The following is a 21,540-nucleotide window of genomic DNA, read 5'->3' on the forward strand; positions in this document are numbered from 1 at the left end:
TTTATAGGGTATACAACAAAAACTTTGTAGCATACCTTTAGGCTTTTTGAAGCATAACTTTAGGAAACTTCAGCTCAAAGTTAGACAAGAGGTAACGACCTACAGCTATAACAACAGGAATTACCGAAGAATTAATAAAATATTTCGGGTACTGGGGAGCTTTTCAAAACTGATGAAGATATACGTGTATTAAAATAAAAATGGATCATCATTCTGTAAATTATTTCTTTCTGCAAACCTTTTATTGAATCGATGTTTGAAAATGTTAACTTAGTAGAGGACTAAAAATAGTTTGGCCTTGAACCATGCCGTTTGTAGCTCAAAAACTTGACTGAAGAAAAATTTCTAAGTTTGAAAGAGCCCACGTTTGACCGTAGTTTTGCTTTATCCAACACTCACTCTTGGTTTTTAGATATACATTTGTAGGTATAAGCATCCCTCTACTCACATCTCTAGAGAATTAATTGAATTATATTCAATGAACTTCATATATGTATGTACCCATTTGCTTGTATCAATTACGCCACAAACAAGGTTTAACGCCAATAATCTGAGGTAAATAACGCAATCAACTATGCAGATTTCACTATTGACTAACGATTTGAATAATTAAGCAATTGAATTTGCAATTTCCCCAAGGAAAACAGCGGGAAATATTAAATTTCCAAAAATCCACAGAGACCGCTAAATATTTAAACATAAAATACATACACGAATACACACGAACATGCTTTATGCATTAATATTTGCCTACATTTGTGCGCTCCCGCACTGATCGAATGTCACACTGCTATTCGCAGCTGCAATTTGTCAGAGGCTCAATTAAAATTTTACTAACGAAATTTGCCAATATGCCATTTGGGGAAATTCGCCATAACACACACACACACATGAATAAATATATCCATATATATAAACTGCCAAATGTCATGAGACTACATATGGAGGACAACGGTTGGCACATCGAGTGGATTACCGGTTGCGCGCCCACACAAGAGAAAGTGAATTTCATAGGGTTAGCGTACGCGCGCATCAGCACAGCCGTGACATTTGTTAAAGCAAATAAAAAATAGAGAAATTATTGTAAATGGGAGCGTTGCCAATAGGATCCTGCACTGCACGAACAAATGAACGAACACCCACACACACATATGGACAAAACAAACGCCTGCTCATGCATAGATAACTATCTGGCGGCAATGTTCGACAGGCGGATGCCATAGTGAGTCAACAATTAAATATGCAACGCACACAAACACAAACATGAACACATACAAGTATGAGTATATGTGTGACAGTGTTTTTGTTGTACATCTGTTCAATTGCACTTACTGGGCGTATGAATATTTGTTGGTAAATAGAAAAAGTGTACATTTTGTTTGTACGACTACTTGTAAGTAAACACGCCCGCATGCGTATATATATGTGTATATTTCAGCAGTGGCACAAGCCGTGACGGCTGCCTCGTAGGAAAATGAAATTTAGATGACTAGTGAAGATATTGGAATAAAAAGAATGTTCACCTTAAATTTTTGTGTTAAAATTGGAGATAACATTTCAAGGCTCCAGATACAGCCGCAATCTTTCATATATTATATAGAAAGCCAAAGAGAATATTTTTCTTTTAACAATGTGCCTCTGTGACAAAAAATGGTTAAAATCGGTTAAGAATTTCCACTAGCTCCACAATGCCTACAATTAAGTTTTCCAAACATCTGGTGACCTTTATACCGTAAATATCGGTTAATGTGTGAGATATCTTACCAAAATTAAGTGAATGTAAAATCTGATAATGATATAATGTAGTTTGGTGGCAAAAACGGCCGAGGAATTACTCCATCCGTCATACATTAGGTTGGCAAAAATCTCCCTTCCACCTTTTTGTCTTTTGAATTTCGTGGCTATGTATGAAGCGCTACAGAGCTCGTATCTGACAATACTGTACATATTTAAAAGGTCTTGACATAATCTACAAAACGATGATATACATGCCAGTTAGGATATTGCGTTCAACAGTTATAGGCGTGTAAAAAAGGAGTTCACTAACGCCGAAATTCGCGCTATTTTTAAGTTTTCTTTCGTTAAAGGCAAATCCGCTAGAGAAACATTCCGTGAGATTAATGGTGTTTTGGGGGATGGTACTCTATCACTTTGAACTGCGGAGGAATGGTTTCGGCGTTTCAGATCGAGTGAAAGCGACACCATGGATAAGCCAGCCGGCGGAAAACCTGTGACGACGAATACCAATCAAATCACGGAAAACATCGAGTTAGACGGGCATGTGGCAACTCGTGACATCGCCTAGGAGATGGGAGTTACTCACCAAACCATTTTAAACTATCTGCAGAAGGTGATTTGACGCAAAAAACCTTCTGGACCGAATCAACGCCTGCGATGTGCTGCTGAAGCAGAACGAACTCGCCCCATTTTATAAGCAGATGGTGACTGGCGACTACAAATGGATCACATACGACAATATCAAGCGAAAACGGTCGTGGTCGAAGGCCGGTGAATTGGCTCAAAAAGTGGCCAAGCCGAGATTGACGGTCAGGAAGGTTTTGCTGTGTCTTTGATGGGATTGGAAGAGAATCATCCACTATGCGCACAACTGGATCGTTTGAAGCAGGCGATCGACCAACAGGAAGGAACTAAATCCGATCACTGTAACACATGTTATGGAGCATTGAAGAAAGAGCAAAAAAGCGGAGGGTACTATGTATAACGATTTTCGATATTCTTATGCCGAATATATGGATGTTATCTTACTAAAATTAAAGAAATTAATTGTGAGAGTATAAAATGTGAACCAAGCTATTTCTTACACGATTTTTATTAAAATATAAAAAAAAAAACTGTTCTATCATTTACAAAATTACAACTCTGTGATTCACTGCTCTTTAGACTAACCACTAACCAATAAATAAGATACATTTTGTATTTCTTAACCAAAATGAAAAAAAAAAAATTGAGTCTCAGCTGATCAATCATTTGAGTAGTTTTAAATAAAAACTTTATTTAATGCTTAGCATCAAGTCTCAGTAGAATATGGCGAAAAAGTGATATTCAATGAAGTGTTCGACTGATTTCCAATTTTTGATCGATACCTATGCCGTTGCATCCGCGACTCAGACTCTAACTCAATAGCAAAAGTCGGCTTAATTGTGTCTTTGGAACGATATAAACACTTTTTAAATTTAAATTTTTAAGAATATAAATATCCAACATTGAAGAAAATATATTCCACAATCAAGAGAGTATTTACTCAATAAAAAATAAGAGTTTCTTAATATTTATTTTTTATATATTTTTTTCATATTTTTCCTACAGGGTCAAATAAAAGTGAATGCCAAAAAACTTCTTTACAAATTGATTTTTTTTTCTCTAAGAACCGTACAAATATTGTATTAAAAACTTAATAAACTTCGATCTTCATATTTATATATAAAAAAAGTTATAGCTGTATATGGAACTCATTTAAATTCATACGGATTTGCGGCATAAAAACAATTTTTGACTGCACATAAAGCACAACAGCTGCAATATAGGTCGCAATTGCATTTATTGACAGATATAAAAACAACAATTAATAAACAGTTTTTTTTTTCATAACAATGAAAGAGAAAAGTTGAAGAGATACAAAATACAATCAAAGTCAGAAATGAGTGAGACTTACAGTGTAGAATAAAATATCAGAAACAAGATTGATAGGTTATAGTGCAATACTAGTGCTTACAGTAAAATATTGACTTGGGATCAGGCTCTGAAGTAGCTAAGCTGAATCTAAATGACCCATAAAAAGTTTCATATGAAAATTTGGGATCAAAAGTCTGTAAATATTACGACTGAAAATATCTTGAATCTATTGTATCTTTAGTTGAACTTATTTGAAGTGGACTTATTGCGTTATTATTATCGATTAATCTATTTTTCAATGGAAAACGCAAAATTTAAAAAGAAACCGTTGCCTACAATTAGGCGCTTTCAATAAAATTTAACAAGGTCACATACTCAATGTAGTAGAGTAGTAAGCCTTCTATAATAAATAAATTCTCAAATAAAATAGGTCAAATATGTCAATTTTTTTTTTCAAATTAACTTTTAGAGTTAAATGTTTTAAGAACTATTTTTCGAAACTTTTACACACTGTGCCCCACCGCGCACACGCTTGATTGCGGCCAAAAAGCGAGACATATGCGCGTATTGAATCGAAATCGCTGGCATTCGTGGCATAAGCGGCAACATGCGCTACCATATGCGCTATTGGACCACTTAAAGCCCCATGAGATGGGAATTGCAACGCACGCGGACACAGCATTTCGCCAAATCGAAGCGCATTGGGGCGTGCAGCAGCAGCGACACACGCATACATCTCTACTTCTCTACATGGCAAATATGTGCATAAAGGGCACAGGCATACTTCATATTGATGTTTGTTGGTGTGTTTGTGCGCATTGCATATTTAAGCGAAAAATCGCATAAAAACTACCAAATCAAAAGTGAAAAAAAAAATTATAAAATTAAAATTGCGAAAAAATGTGCGCGCGCACATAAAGTGAGTCAAAAGTAATTGCAAAAAAAAAAAACACACAGTTACCCATGTGAATTGGCGCTGAGTGAGGCAAGCGTTGAACCAGAAATGGCGTTGGTGCGGCTGTGCTCGTGCGCTGTTGATATTTCGAAATTGGTATTCGTATTGAAAGCGAAATTTCAAATCAACGCGCAAATAAAGACCAAACAAACAAAAATATGTACGAGGAATATGGAAAATAACAAATAAATGAAAATGAAGTTAAAAAATAACAAAAACAAAAACAACAACAACAACGGCGTTGAGTAACTCGCTGACGACGCATGACCGCTGCAGATGCCTTGCGCACACATGTGATCATAGCGAGCAAACAACAACAACACATATCTATTTCGGTATGCAAGCATATATATATACTATATATATGTGTGTGTGTTTTTGTGTAGCTTCAATGATTTGTGGGTGTGGATGGCAAGCGAATTCAAAGGCAGCAGTAGTGCCCAACTATGGTTTATCTGCTACACAACTTATATGGCAGCATGCGCATGCTGTCTAACTATACAACTATGTATGTACATATGTATGTGCGTGTGTGTGATTTTTACTACTAAATATACTGAGTATCTATGTATGTATGTGTTTTATGAGGTAAACAAACGTGACTTCATATATGTTGGTGTTACTGACCTCAGTTGATGCGCCGTTGCAGGTTCAACGATTGCCAAATAAACTAGCTGCTGCTGTTGTTGTTGTTGTTACTATCTACTAACTGCTGCGTGTTTGTTTGCTCAAGTGTGAGATTGTGTGAGTGCGGTAGGTCGGTCACACGGTGCTATCACTCGCTTGTTGTTGTTGTTGGTTAACTCGCACTGCACTGATGGTCTGTTTGGTGTGTGTGAATTGAAAAATTGCTGTGTTGATGGATTACTGGTGGTGGTTGTTGTTTCTATTTTTCGTGCGTTTTTTTTGAACTATTATTTTTTCCGTTTTCGGTTTAGTTCGAATTTTCTTTTTCTATTTATTTATTTTTGGATTCATTTCAATTCTTTTATTGTTGTTGTGTCGTATTGTTAACTTGACAAGCCGCTGATTGCATGTCAGCAGTTGGAGCTATGCAAAATGCCAGTGACGTTTGTGCAAAATATTTTATTTTTTCGGTGAATTTTAGACAATTTGTTTCTAATTCCAACAACGGCTTCTGAGTTTTGTTTAGAAAAAAACAAAAATATATATATATATTTCATTTATTAAATTGGGTTATTTTTATTTTTTATTTAATAACTTTTTTTTATTATTTATTTAAAAATTTCATTATTTTTTTATAAAAATCAAATATTAATTTTTCAAATTTTTTATAAAAATATTTTTTATAATTTTTATTTTTCATTTATTTTTTTATTAATTTTTTATTATTTGTTTATTAATTTTTATTACTAAAAAATATTTTTGTTATGAAAAATAATAAATAAATAAATTGATTTAAACACTTTTCGTAATATGTTTCGGTACTCACTGTTATTTGCATATAATTTTTACTTTTTTTTTTGTTTTTTTTTTATTATTTTAAAAAATAGTTTTTATATTTTATATTTATTTTTAACAATTTTATAATTTTTTATAATTCTTTTTCTGATTTTTGTTTATGTTTAACCCGCTTTTTGTTGCATTTTTAGGTTATTGCTATTTATTTTCTTAGCTTTTTTGTTGTTCGTAAAGCCATGAGAAAATATATGTTATTTTGTTGCTGTTGTTGTTGTGCTGTAAAGAACAAATATATTAAACAATTATTTGTTTTATTATTTCATAATAATTTTTATATTATTTTTCACATAAAAATCGCAAATATTTTTAGAACAAATTTTTTTTAATTAAATAATATTTTTCAAAGGTACACATGCACTTCTTAACGTTTTCTAAAATATAGAAAATTATATTTTCGTTGAAATAATTTATAATAGTTAATTTGAATTTTAAATTCATTTTTTTTTATTAAATTAATTTTATTTTTTTTAATTAATTAATTTTAATTTTTTTTTAATTAATTAATTAATATTTTTTATTGGCTATACCAATTAGTAGATTTTTAGTTTTATTCTAAAAAATATTAAAAATATAATTTGGTTGTTATTTGTTGCCTTCTTAAATTTTTGTTGATAAAAAAATTAAACAAATTTAATTTAATTATAAATAATTGAAATATATATATTTTTTTTAATTAATTTTTTAAATAAATTTTAATAATTTTTTTCCAATTTACAATTTTTTTCGTCACTTTAAAGTATTCATTGTATTATATTATATTTTTGTAATAATTTTTTCTTAGACTCTCATTTCCTCCAACTTTATACGAGTATATATGTATTTTTTTGTTTTTAATTTTAAATTAAAAATTTATTTATGAAACCCACAAATTCACTATTTTCCTTTACCTTCACTTCCGTTTTCAGCTTATTTCACTGCTTTCCAAATGCTGTCAACACTTTTGCCACACACTTTAAGCACTAAATATTTTTCCAATACACTATGTTGTTGTTGTTTTTCACTAATTCACTACTAAAACACGCTTCATACGGCGGCTTTTAACACACTTCATTAGTACGTTTGATTTTGTCGTGCTGCGTTAATATTTTTCGGCTTTCTGTTAGTATTTGGTATTTTCACTTTGTTAGTTTTTTGGTTTTGTTGTTGTTGTTATACAACTTTGAAGACCTGTAGACGTCTAGCTGCTGTTACTACGCGCATATATTAACTGTAAAAAATAACAAAAAATAGAAAATATAAATAACACACATTTCTAGACAAAAAAAGAAATATTTCACATTTCTCCAGTAGAAGAAGTTGAAGATGAAGCAGAAGCAGAAGCGTTGAAAACCGGTACGTAAGTAAATGCGTTTAATATAGAAATTTGTGTTAATAATTTAAGCGTGGAATTTGTGTTGCGGCAGCCGCATCTGATTGCCTAAAGCACGCATTTTTACAGTTCATTATGAATTTGGATGGGGTTTTCTACACATTTTTCAAATATATATATTTAACTAATTCATTAACATTTACTTTTTCACTTTTCGTCTTTTTGGTTTAATATCTTCAACATCTCACAAATGCTTGCGCCGCACCAACTGTTTACAACTCAACTATGCAACTGACGATCACCGCACGATCGACACGATCATCGGCAAATCACAAACTCTATGTATACAAAACAGCGCTGTTTCGCTCACATTTGTCGTCCTAACTGTTTGACTCTGACTCTGGAAATGTTTATTTTTTCATTCATGTTCATAAACTCGCACGCATATACTCCAACACAGTTGTCTAAATTGCCTGCGGCACTTTTCTTTTATTTTTATGGTGTCTATTTTATCTCTAGTTTTTGTGTGCCTTTTGTAGGCGTAAACACAGCTACAAAGTAGAGTAGAAAATCCAACAAGACCTGTGGAATCCACCCCCGCTTCATTGCAAGTAAGGCTGTGTGCTGATTGATCGCTGCCGTAGAGAGGAAGACAGGAAGTGAGAGAGCGCGATCGGGAGCAGCTCATTAAGTATTTTGTTGTGTGTATGCGCATATTCCCGGAATCAAATGTCAAAGTAAATATAAACCAAAATACGGCATAGATAGATATGTAGATATAAACACAGGTTACAATTAATATGGATTTCAATAGATTTGAGTCGATGGAATGCGGATCAATAAATCAAACGGCAATCGGCTGTAAATATTATAAAATCTTGAGTAATGAGACGTAATATGACAGATTTGTAACTTTGTCTGGAGTTATTGTGACTTTGACATTGAATTATGTGGGAACTGAGGAGAATTCCTTTACCATTTCTTGAAAATGGATGGATAAATTATAGAATACGAAAAGTAGCCGTTCGATTTGAAGTATTTTCTTATTAGAAATAAAAACCTGAAAGGTTAGGTTAGATTATGTCAAGATCTGCGCAACTACAGAAAGTCTCACTTAGACAACCTCGGCTGTGGCGTTGTGGCTTTGTGAATAGTCAAGACCCTCATGATTCGACAAAGCTTTAGATCTTAAGTCGGCTAATATGGATTCACTTCACTCTTCTGTCACTTCACTGGGGTCGCCGAAGGTGTACCTACCGAGGTTTTTTAACTTTAGTATGGTGAATAGTGTACATTGAAGTAGGAAGTGCTGGGATGGACAAAGGACATTTATTATTTTTTAAGCAAAAATCAATGTTTTACAAAGTGTAAGATTATCTTCCATGCAATTACTCAATGAGTTATTGGAAAGAACTTTCTCGAAATTCGACATTTCAAAATTTATTTAGGATCCTCGAATTGGTTTACGATCTTACGAAACATAGTTCGATTAAACAAGCTCGGCAGAGTAACAAAGTAAGCCAACAGTATACTGGCATAATGAAAAAAGCGATAGAAAGAAGGTGGTTATAACACTTTATAATGGAAACGTCTACTGTCGTGTAGTAGTATAGCGTATTAACCAAGCAGAGGCCGGTTTATTGATCAATTAGTTCCCGTGTAAAAAGGCTATAATAGGAATCGTTAATCTAAAATAAAGCATTCGGCATTTGATGTTGTTAGTTCCATTTATTAAATCATCTTTATCATAACATTAATCTCTCTAAAAACTAATTTAGAGTATAGAAAGACTTATCTACTTGGTTGGTTTCATATAGAGCTCCGATTTTGAAACAAACCCGTCTTAGATCTCATTCCTATATATCAAAACATGAAAGCGATCGAACATGTAAACCCGGTTAACCTCAAAATGAAGTCTCAAAGTGCCGATGTTTGCGGTACAACCGGTATGATACATTACTGCCTTTTAGTTTTCAAACCATAAACACAGAGTTGTTTGTTGCTCGACCGCAAGCCGGTAATGTGCACGCTTAGTAATGACCGTGTGTGCGAGTTACTGGTAGACCGACTTGTAGCTAGTAACTCCAACTAAAAACGAATGAGTCATCGCACAAAGTTTGGGTGAGAGCTTAAAAATGGCAAGAAAACACACAAGCAAGTAAGCTAGCAACAAACAAAAACAACAGCGAAATTAACCCCATAATAAAGAAGTAAATAAAATATCACAACAATTAATTTAGCAACAAAGGGAGGAAGTTCGTGGTTTGTTTCCTACACTTAGCTTAGCGGTCTTTGAGACGCTGTTGTTGCTGTTGTGCCATAATTCCCATTGTACAATACACAACAAATGCGCGTACATAAAAGCTTATGTTTGGTTGTTTTGTTGTTGTTTTTTTTTATTTGTGTTGTTGTCATTGCTGACGTTTTTGTTTTGTGTCTTATTTCGCTCTTTGGCTTTTGCGGTTGTTTTGTTTCCCATAGTTGGCATTTGATATATACGCCAAGTCACACTATGCTATATATGTTTGTTTGTATGTATGTGTGTGTTTGTGTGTATTTATTGCATTTACTGTATTTTGTTACGTCCCATTGTTCCCCCAAACATTTCCATTTCTTACTGTTTTTATTTATTGTTGTTGTCGCAATGCTGCCTACGTCTGTCACAATGTCGGTACTTTACTGCTTCCTTCTTATTTGTTTCCCTCTACAATGCAATAAAAACAACAAAAAAACAGAAACAGCAACAACACAAACAATGCAACGTCTGTCACTCACGTTTGTCTTACAATTGCGTTTGCTTGCCACAAATCAACCGCACGTTGCACAGCGCCTGCGCCGCCGCCTCCATAAGCTCCGCACCCACAAACAATTGAAAAAATCACATTCACAATGAATGCTGCAGTGTTGTTGTTAGTTTTTACAGTTTTTGCTTTTTTTTTTGTATTCTTCTTCTTCATCTGCGCTTACACTGTGGCCTACGCTTCAGTTGGAGCGCGACGCAGCGACCACAACGCGGCGGAGCACAGCAAGCGTTAGCCGGTTATTGTTGGCGGCGTGGAGTCAGACAGCATTCTTTGTTGTACTTTTTGTTGTTGCCATTCATTTAATGATTGTGATATTTGCGCTTTTTGTATGCTGGACGCTTAGCTTCAATGCTGGCGGCTGTCTGCGCGAAATCTCTGAACGCTAAGCAAGCAACAAGCAAGCAACAAGCAGAGACCGTGTGGAGCTCAGGAGAGCGCAAAGTAAAAATTAAAAAAAAAAAAAACTAAACAATGCAAGAAAACCAGTAGAAAACAGTGAGCACTACGAATGCGAATAGCAACCACATCGGCGACAGCAACAAAAACCGGTATGTGGTGCTCCAAAGAGAAGCAGAGAAGCAACAGTTGGGAGAGCGCATGTGGAGAAGCTGCGCTGCCGATTATAGCGCAACCGAGCGCGCAGCACTGAATCAAAGTATATACAACAACAACAATAGTGTTGTTTTAACGCTAGCGTCGCATTCCAAAGCAGGCGTCAGCAGTGACCGCGACGGCGCCGCAGCAGATTACAACAACAAAAATTAAAGCAAAACAACAAAAATCAGCGCCAACGATTTGAGTTTCTGTCTCTGTTGTTTTTGTTGTTGTGATGCTTATTTTTATTGCTACGCTGTGAAGCGTTCGACTGGCTGTGTAGGAGTGTGTCTGTGCGTCGCCGCCACAGCGTCGCGGCATCTTCTTCTCCTTGTGCGCCTGCGCCTCCCAGCGATCACTCATAATGGATGGTCAGAGAAATGGAGTGGAACGTGCGCTGTTTAGATGAAACCACTACACATGCGCGAGCAAACACACACACACAGTTGCCCAACACTCACTCGCGCCGCATATGCGATCGCTCTAGTTGAAATTCAAGTAAACTATTACAAAAACAACAGCAGTTGTTGTAAACGATATTTTGCAAAGCGAGCAAATATTGCGCAGCCGTTTGGTGACTTTTCTGTCCAGTTTTCGTGCCGTCATCGCATTGCTGCATGCAATTCAAGATCGGTCAACGATATCACATCGTCGTCAATGCTGATGATGTTGAAGTTAATCACTCAAGCGGCAGCTGTCAAGCAATCAACCATAAATAGCCGCACACATACAGTTACATGGTATATATCGATTTATATCGGATCAAGGCAACCGGCATACTGGTTGGCAGATAACCGGCCCAGACTCGGCGCTGGCAAGGCAACATGCAACGCATCGCCACTCGAGCAGCTCGCGCGGTGGCTTTCAATATGACAATTCAAGCAGTGCTCAACAACACCGGCTTACTATTAGTCAATCGCGCAATCGATCCAATCATACATTTATCCCACTTTCAGTGCAGCCATTCACCGCCATAAGTGTAACGCTGGCCAAGCTTTCTAAGCAGAGCAAAGCTGCGAGGCCTTCCGTTCCGAACAACCGGCAAACCATACAAGCATCAGAACATTTTAGTGCAACTGGTATATATATATGGAGATATCTAAATTATTGGGGTTGTCTACAAATGTGAACTATTGAAGACAGTTTGTATTTGTAACAGAGGGGTCAACGCTCAGATTGTTCTATGAAGACTTAAACAGTACCGAAACTGGTATATGAATTTCAGGCATCAGATAAACATATAGCATAACCTTTTGAGCCATTATAGGCGGACCCGAATTTGGACCTCGGTGTAACACACCCAAATGTTCTTAAATTTCCACCAAATGTCGTATGCGCTACCAATGACTGTAGTCTTAAAGAAAGAGTATGATAAAACTGCCAGAAATCGCACATTGGATTCCTTAAGTACCGCCCTAATCCATGAATTCATATAACTACTTCTATATCTATATCCATAAAAGACTGTCCATTCAACCAAGCACAACGACATTCCCACTACACTGCAGCAATACACCAATGTACCACTCCATCGGTCATTTAGTGCGGCGGTCAGCCCACTTCCATACATACAGACAAAACACCGGTACATACATATATACATACTTGTATTTCCATTGTGGTCCAACAACGAGGAATGAATCGCTTGGTGAATGTGTCGCCGCTAATCAATAGTCAATAGACAAGTTGTGGCCAACCGCCATTAATACGCGTATACAAGTCATTTGTGCGTTTGAATGACCGGATGAATAACGGATGGGCGGATGAACAAATGGCCAGTTGGCGGTCGTTGGCTAGCGGTTGGCGGTTTGGTGGTTACCTGTTGCACGAACGGATGCTTGTACAGTGAAATTGTACATTTACTGAAGTGGGCAAGTGACGAGGCGTCTAAATTGTTTAACTGTTGGGAGAAAATTACACAGGAGACAACGAGTCATGGACAGACCTTTGATGGCTTAATAAAAATATTTTCCCAAGTACAAGTACAAAAGTGCTGGTAATTGTTTGAGGAAAAGGTGTGCTAAGCGACACTGTGGTTAGTTGAGGTGAGAAGGGTTGGGTTAACAGTATTTGAAACAAGACAAAATAAAAGTGGGAAAAGTTGCCGTTGCCATGGTCGCCAATTATTTGTAACGGAATGAAACTAGATTTTCGTGGGACTAAGTTCTCGTCATGTACGATAAATGGAATTGAAAATCAATTAAGATGCATCACTGCGAATCTACTCAATTTTATAACCCTTTTTCTTAAAACCAAAAGAAAGTTAGCTTGAGATCACCTAGTTGATAATATTGTAAAAATATATAAACCTTCAGAGCGAGCCATCTTGATCAAATTATGGTATCTCAAAACTTAATGAACTTGAAAACGTATGAAAATCTCAACGAAACCATCCCAAACCATTGATTTTTAGCAACTTCGGAGCTTTGATTGACTAACAACAGAAGTTAGAAGGTTGGAAATTCGATCTAATTGCACCATCACATAGTTTAACGATCTCACCAATAAGATCCTTGTTCTTATGAAACTACTACTTCTCTTCATTCGCTACTTCAATTTGCGATAACTTGAAGAGTGTCGAATCGAACAAACCATTGGCATAAATATTGTTACAAATTAGACTCATATAACCACTTAGAGAATTATATATAAGGAATTATTATTATTATTCTTAGAGAAAGCGAACACTTTTATTGAAGGACGTGTTAGGTAAGAGTGAAAAGACCTTGGATATGCGTTCGTCATGAAAAAGACATTTATAAACCTTGAATACTTAACTCCCTAAAAGTGAACGATTTTCTATCAACTACATAACGGTTCTTAATCGGAGTGGCAACATCTAGCTAGAACTGGGAATCGCGGAGAAGCTTAGGAATGAAGATATGAATATAACTACTAGAGTTTGTAGGAGATTAAGATATATTTTAATGATTCCCTTCGACGGCGTTCTTTATCCAAACTTCTGTTAATGAATGGTTTACAAACTTTTGCATTTCTCTCGAGCCATCCAAGTACATTTATTTCTCAAATCGTTCTACAAAAGAATTACAATCTCAGGGTCTGAACTCTATACTTTCTATTTCTTTATATGAAAGTAGTTTCTAACTTCACTGAAATACCGATCTTGTGATCAACGATCACCCGAAGACCCAACGAAAGACGAACTCCAACTAAAAACCAGGTGAGTGTATGAAGGTTGTACACATAAACTCATCACAACAGCTGATGGGATGACGTGATGAATGGAACAATATTGTCATTGAATGGAGATTAGGACAGCAACCACACAACCCGCCAGCCCAGCGATCAGCAGACGCGCATTGAAATTCATTAATAAATAAACCAGAAAGCAACAATAAATTTATTGAAATCACAGAAGAAGAATTTTTCTGCGAATCTCAATAGCCAGCATCAGCATCACAGACAACAACGAAACAGCTCCGGCTGGACGGTCACTCACTCAGCCACAACCGCCGCAACGTTGAGAAACTTTATACCAGTAACGGCAGGGGAACAAAAAACGAAGCGACCGCATCGCACGTTGCTGGCATTGCGACATACAAGTAAAACAAGCGGATAGCAAACCGCGCAATCAAGCGCGCACACACACAACACACAAGTACACTAGCGGAGCTGGAGCGCGCGGTGATGGCGGCGCGCAATGATTTCCAGTTCGTTTCATAGCGCGCGACTTGCGGTGTACAGAGCGCGCGTTTCGCAAACGCGAAGAAAAAAAGAAATCACAGAAAAATAAAAACAAAACGGCAAAAAAATCACGTTTATACCGTTTTCATAGCCGCGGCGGTTTGTATGTGGATTTTTCAAGAGCAAATCTCTGTATGTAACGCAATGTGCGGTGCGACGCGGCGCGGCTAAGCGCTATGCTGTGTTGCGGTGCGCTGCGCTGCCATGTGTGGTATGCTGGCATAACAAGAGTACATAGCGCTTATGGCTCCACTGATTGCAATGCTGTGCGCGACCAGTGGGGGAGGTAGGGATGCTGTGCGCCGCATTGAACGCGTTGGCTTGGAGTCGGTGAGTTGGCGCAAAATCTAGAGTGAAGTGTAGTGAAGTGAAGCGCTCGATTGATGGCCGCACAGAATGCTCTGAAACACAATATATGTACACTGTGTACATACAAGCAGACATATGTACTATTATACGTATATAGCTGCTTAAGCGCTTTTGCTGGCTGACGTTTGGTAGATTTTGGTGAGCGCTACGCTATGTTGGGCGCCAGCTACCGCGGCTACTCGTTGCTGCGCGAGCGCTAGCAATGAAGTTGTAATTTTGTAAATTTATTGTTGTTGTTGATTTTTGTTGTGTTTTTTTGCATTGTACTTGCTTGCGCTTGAATTTAAATGCTGCTGTGGCGTATTTAATGCGCACAGTTGTAGGAAGTAAGCGATTTTGTTTGCTGCGAAATGTATATTTTTTGTTATATTTGTTGTTTATTCGTTTTTTGTAGCAACAGCGCTTGATATTTACGCTTTAAGCAAAATTTCAAGAATTATTTTTATATATTTTTTTCTGATTTTTATTTTTAATTGTTATCTTTTATTTTATGAAATTTTTTCTATTTTTTTTTGTTAATTTTGTTGTTGTTAAATTTCAAAATATTTGTATGTACATTGCTGGTATGTTTTTTATGGGCTTCAACAACGTCACTTCATAGGCGCGTTGTTAACTGCCATAGCAACCAATACACAGGCGCGGCTCAAGTTGCACACACACAGCTGCACCCTATAGCTATTTGTTGGTTGTGTTGGTGTGTATTTACAGTGAAGAATGCACGTTTGTCAATTACACTCAGGAATTTCTTGTATTTTTCGGCTTTTTTTAATATATTTTTTTCGTATTTTTTTGTGGCTTGAAAAAAAACTTGCAGTTACAGTGACTACGAAAATTGTGCCTGTTAATGAAATTATGTATTTTTTAAAACTTTTTTCAATTTAACTGCCCACTTGTACTTCATTTTTTTCACTTATGTACTTCTAACTATGCATGTACTTCTGTATATGAAAGCGCTGTATTTTGTATAATTACACTGCGTCATTAAGAAACCGCTACATTGTAGTTGTAAAACTTAATATTTTTATTGTAAATATGTATATTTACAAGCACTAATGATCATTGCGGCATAAAAACTATATACATTTATATCACTTTTTCGCTTCTTTCATCTCCAACAACATCCTTTCGTTATATTTTCTTCAATTAAATGCGCGGCGTCGTCTCGCGTTCACCTAGCGCTTTGCCTCAGCAAGTAAGTAACAAACAAATACAACTACAAATATTATATATACAAACACACACACACACAAGGAAAGATAAACACACAAGCGCGCACCTTTATGGGTAGTTAGTCGGCAAGTAAGCAAACGGGCCTGCCTCAAAAACAACAAATTGGTAACGCGCGCACACGCTCTAGCTTTGTTGCACCGAACACACCGTAAAACACGTCCGCAAACAGGTAAATGCGCTGGAAAACTATTTGAGCCGCACTTCGATTTTAGCGAGCGCACCGCCAACGACCAGGCAGTCACCAACAAGCCGACGCGCAGTTGCTCATTCAACGCGCTAGTTGTAAAGGTGTGTATGTGTGCGCATGCGGAAAGAGCGCGCCGCGATAGAATTTTCTTAGATCAAAGCAGAAAGTTCGCGGCACATAGAAATTACTTGCAACAGTCACTTAAAACATTTGTGCCACAATACTGTGTTGCAATTAAAAAATTAATACTCTACTCTCTGACAGCCTCTTACGCGCATCTTTCAAGCTCATTTGTTGGCGTGTACACTCTTTCCCACGCAAACAGCGTGCTCATCATTTATTAGCGTTGCGCGAAATGCTCGCGCAGTCACTTTTTCCCACATCTACTACCACTACATAGACGCACATACTCGAGCGACACACACACTCCTACAGTTACTCATTCGAACATCCAGCGAATCGGTAAATGTCAATAACAGTCAGCTACTCTCGGCTGTTTTGTGTTCGTTAAGTTTTTGTTGCCTACACACTGCTCCACATACGATTGGCACTTCGTACCTGTTCGCTTCGAGCTGATTCATCGTGCGCTTCGTTGATCGTACGTTGGTATTTCGAATTTTTTCTGGTTAACAACCTTTTCTCATGCGCTGCATTGTATTTGTGTGTGGCGTTCTCAATATCTTACTCTCTCTGCTGCACACTCTTGCATTTACCTGTTTGTGTGCGCTCTCTCACCTGCGTCTGTGTATTGTACTCACCTGTATCTATGTGGAAAAATTTACCTGTTTTGGTGTGCTCTCTCCGCGCTACGTTGGCGGCAGACACACAGTTATGATATTAGATACGCTCTTCAGTACGAGAACGCTCAAACAGGTAATTTTGGCCTCCCCTCTTAGCAGGTAATGTGGATTTGTCTCTTTCTCAATATTATTTTAAGATAATGTGGCCGCGTTGCCAACTAATTATATTCATTTGTTTGTATTTGCTATGGGAACAGTATTTGAATTTACATGAAAAGTAACGTCGCTTTCGAAGAGAAGGACTTTATATCGAAACACGAAACAAATTGTTACTCTTCAAATCAGTATACTTTGTGAAAGCCCTAGTACAAATCCAAAGCGTGATTAAATCTATTAAAGCAAAGCCACCATATCGACCACAATTAATCTGTGGGAATACTCGGATAAGTTGACTGCATTTTTGAAAAACAAAAATCTCTCTGATAGTTACCCATACTGTTTCATTTTTATGGGGTAGTTCCATATTGGATCCTAGTTGAAGATCAATATTTTTAATCCGAAGTTAAAATATTTGTTTCAAGGAAGACTCGTGTTAATTGCGAAAAAAGAAGTTAGAAGGGAATGAGAGTTTCTGCTTTTCATCTTCCCAGTATTGAACAGGTCAACTCTTCTTCTATAAATCACAATATGATCTGCGAAATTCTTTTATCAGACCAGTATGAACAGCTATTCGTTAGAGTTTGGTTAGGGCAAGAGTCGTAGAAGTTTTTAAACTAATAATATATCACTTTTTATTTGTTATTAAATATTTATTTCAGTTCTCCGGTACTCAGTTCGGATGAAATTGTATGAAGAGAATATTTTTTAACGATGTTAAGTTTATTTTTTAGCTTATATAATATAAAGGCCAAATTTTTCGCTGTCGCAGCGTAACATATACGATTTTTGTTATGTGACAACATTTGACTACCACTGTTTAATTATCAAGCGACAGTTTGAGAGGCACAATACTTTGGTTCTGAAAAAGAAATGATTAGCACTGACACAAACCGCCTCTTATATCCGTTAAGTAAGTTAACACTTCCGGGCGAATTATTTGTAAGTGTGGGTGCATTCACTGTTGTTTAATTTAAAAAAGTATAATCGCCAATATTTAAAAAAGACGACCAATAGAGCTAGATACACACCCATAAATATAACTCTCTAATAGAAAAATCAATACTATATGCACTACAATGAGTTCCAGTCATAAAAACTCTCATTTATCAAATCCTTAAGTACGAATGAAAGCTGTCAGAGTTGAGCGAATAAAAGCCAAATGGGTTTTATACATACACACTTATGTTCATATATTGCTCTGCGAAAATAAATCAGTGTTTCTTCTGCAAAAAGTATATTAACACAAGCAGCTTAGTATGTGTTTGTATATGCGGACATATCAATACATCACAGTCCATTATTTATTACACATGAAGCATAAGAGCTGAAATAAAAGCGCTTTCAATGCTAATAGCACGCCTGTTAGGGTCATAATATGCCAACAATAATATTATATGTGAAATCATAAATAATCAGAATATATACGACTTCATACAGTCCACTTTAATGCACCTATAAAATATATGTCTGTTCTGTAAATAAATGAAAAACATGAATTTCAGTGGAATGAAGAATCAAGGAATTAAATAAAATGCGTATAAGACTAAAGAGAAATAGCATACCGAAGTATCACAATCGCAAATTGAAACGATCAAAGGCGTAGGACATTTTAGAAACAAAAAAATGATATTCATAAATAAACGAAAAATTTAGAATTCCTTAAAATGGAGCCTTGGAATACTTAAGTAAGTATAGATTTTATATATTCCATGCTGATATGACTCTAAGGATCATTTAACTACTCGCAATCCTGCCGAATTGAAATGAATATACAAATTTTAAGAAGTGGAGCACTGCGTTCAAAACTTTTAATCATAACAGCCAAAAAGGAAAATAATGGGCCTTTGAGTTGACAGTGAACCATAATAGTGTAAAAAACAGTAGTGCTCCTCTTTAGCAAACACATGAAAGTCAGTTCAAAACACCTTACGAGAAACCACAAATTATTGAAAAACTGAGAGACCTCAGATTATTAAATCTGTTTCGGAAGTTTGGGACGAAAAATCTCGTTTGAATTAGGTGTTATGTGATTTTGCTTTGGCTATGAAAGCATTTCATAAAGGGTTATCGGGGTTCAATTTCTATCAATTCGAGATAGCTAAGTCTCGTTCTAAAAACTATCTTTTGCAATCTGTTATGGACCGATAATCATCATAGATCTATGAATTAAGATCAAGTGAATGAGCTTTGTCCAAATTGCATATTTAATGATTTTTTTTTACCGAAACACATTTTAATTTGCTTCAGGGCAGGGGATTTGATTCGATTTAATAGTTGCCTCTTCTTCTCCTTAGTTGGCTTAGGAACCTTTTACGAGGTTATAGTAAAGTTTACAACAGCTCGCCAATCTTTCCTCCTTTTTGTAGTTTTGGAGGTCTCCCTCTTCCTCGGCTTCCAACAGCGGGTACTGCATCGAACACTTTCATTGCCGAACCGCTTTCGTCCATTCGAACAATGTGACCTAGCCAGTGTGGACGCTGTCTTTTTATTCGCTGAATATGTCGTCGAATATCTCATACATTGCCATTGCCAATGTTTAAGAGACCGTAAATCTTCCGCAGAACCTTTCTCTCGAAAACTCCAAGAGTCGTCTCATCGGAAGTTGACGTCGTCCACACTTCTTCACCATAAACTAAGACGGGAATGATGAGGGTCTTTTAGAGTTTGGTTTTTGTTCGTCGAGAGAGGACTTTACTTTTCAATTGCCTACTCAGTCCAAAGTAGCAACTGTTAACAGTTACACGATAATGAGTCTTAAACCGTTGGTAAAAAAAAAGAAAAAGACAGAAGAAGACTCTTCGTAGAAAGACAATAAGGGTCGGACCATTTATAAGGGTTTTAAAGCCATTTATTTGTGATACCACTAGTAAATAGGTTCCACATTCGTTTATAGTAAAAATGATCACATTCGAGATGGAAAAAATCATCATTTACAATAAAAAATTTCCATAGACAAGGTACATGATTTTTCACACATAAGCTATGGAAAGCTGTTCCGTTGGTGATTTGACAGACACGAAAACGTTAAAGTATCATATTGAGTTTTAACAAACTCCTCAAGCGATATTAGTAAAATATATATATCGCTGACATTCATACATTTTCTATGAAGTATATTTTATTTGAAGAAAAAATCGTGCAAAAGCCTTGACTACGCCTTGGATGTCCTTACTGATATTTTTTTGATTTTTTTTTTTATTTCCTAAGGTCGACACGCCTTTTATTGCTTTATTGTTTTACTTTTGAGCATTTTTAATGGCACAGGCTCAGCACGTAATCGCATAAACGTTTAAGAGTTGCGTAGGCGGAAACGGAAGTCAAATACATATGGAGTATGAACAGCAAAGCTATAAGCAAACACACTTTATTACACCCACATACACAGCACCGTAAATTCATACACATAACCGTAAATTCAATAAATAAATATTTCTCGTTTCTTATTCGCTGTAGTATATATGAAAATATATGTGTACTACTTGGATTGCAGCGATAAATATGAATGTATAAGCGACAAGGATGTAAATAAATCGTTAAAGGTCATTATGAGAGCTTAGTGATGGGGTGAGGAAACTTAAGGTAGCTTTATACACACACACACCCACACAAGCTGGAAATATGTAAGTCGCAGCAATTAAATATTGTTATAGCTGAGTTAGAGCAACTGTGTTAGCGAGCAAGCACATCGTGCGACAATCAAGAAGAGGAAGTAGTCCTTTGAGGCCATAAAATGTGAAAGTGTTTTACGGATTTGGATTCAAATTTTATTCAATCAGCGCAACTGTCGCCGACGCAAGCAGAGCAGACAGTTAGCATAATATTTACTATGATGTATATACATATATATGAATCTATATGTAAGTATGCGCCGACGTAAGGCAAAAGCAAAACGAAAAAGCGCGCGAAAGCTGCGTCAGTCGTAAAAACCTGTTGATTTAATTTACTTACATTTACAGCTGTGCCTGGTGCTTTCCTTCAACTACTATGTATGCACATATATACACTAAACATAGCTGACAACAACAAAAGCAACGCGAAAGCTCATAAAAACTGGGTGTCAGTGATAAAACTTTTCGCTGAAGAACTTCTGCACATTCCATTTTATGACTACTTTAACACGCGCACTTGCTTGCGCTGCGCAGCCATACTTCCTTATGCCTTACTGTGCCGTACTGCGACAGCCTTCGTCGCGAAATTATGAACTCATAAACAAGTTTCGTGAATTTCTCTGCTATCCTTTACGGCTGTCTGGCATTAAAGGCTTTAAAGTTTAACTTTTTCTGCCTCTTGTTGTTGTTGTTACGTGTTTTTAGCCTAAATTGTAGTCAGTCACTTAGCTACTTTGTATGTTTGTGTGGACGCATAAAAATCAC

The 21,540-nt window shown here is 36.4% G+C and overlaps 1 protein-coding gene across 6 annotated transcripts in view; it reads right to left on the reverse strand.

Moving 5' to 3' along the window:
• The window catches only part of LOC105218576 (apoptosis-stimulating of p53 protein 2), a 224,699-nt gene that overhangs the window by 85,165 nt on the left and 117,994 nt on the right, over positions 1–21,540 (reverse strand). The window contains exons 1-3 of one of the 6 annotated variants that reach the window (XM_054233752.1): positions 16,128–16,348; positions 6,958–7,277; positions 5,216–5,726 (exon numbers count right to left, since the gene is read on the reverse strand). The gene's annotated coding sequence lies outside the window, so the exon portion shown is untranslated. Of the gene's footprint in view, positions 1–5,215; positions 5,784–6,957; positions 7,278–7,582; positions 8,018–16,097; positions 16,350–21,540 lie in introns of those variants that run through there. The other 5 variants (XM_054233756.1, XM_054233754.1, XM_054233753.1 and 2 more) reach the window with 5 other exon arrangements.

Source organism: Zeugodacus cucurbitae, chromosome 6 (assembly GCF_028554725.1).
Source record: "Zeugodacus cucurbitae isolate PBARC_wt_2022May chromosome 6, idZeuCucr1.2, whole genome shotgun sequence".
Taxonomy (NCBI): Eukaryota; Metazoa; Arthropoda; class Insecta; order Diptera; family Tephritidae; genus Zeugodacus; species Zeugodacus cucurbitae.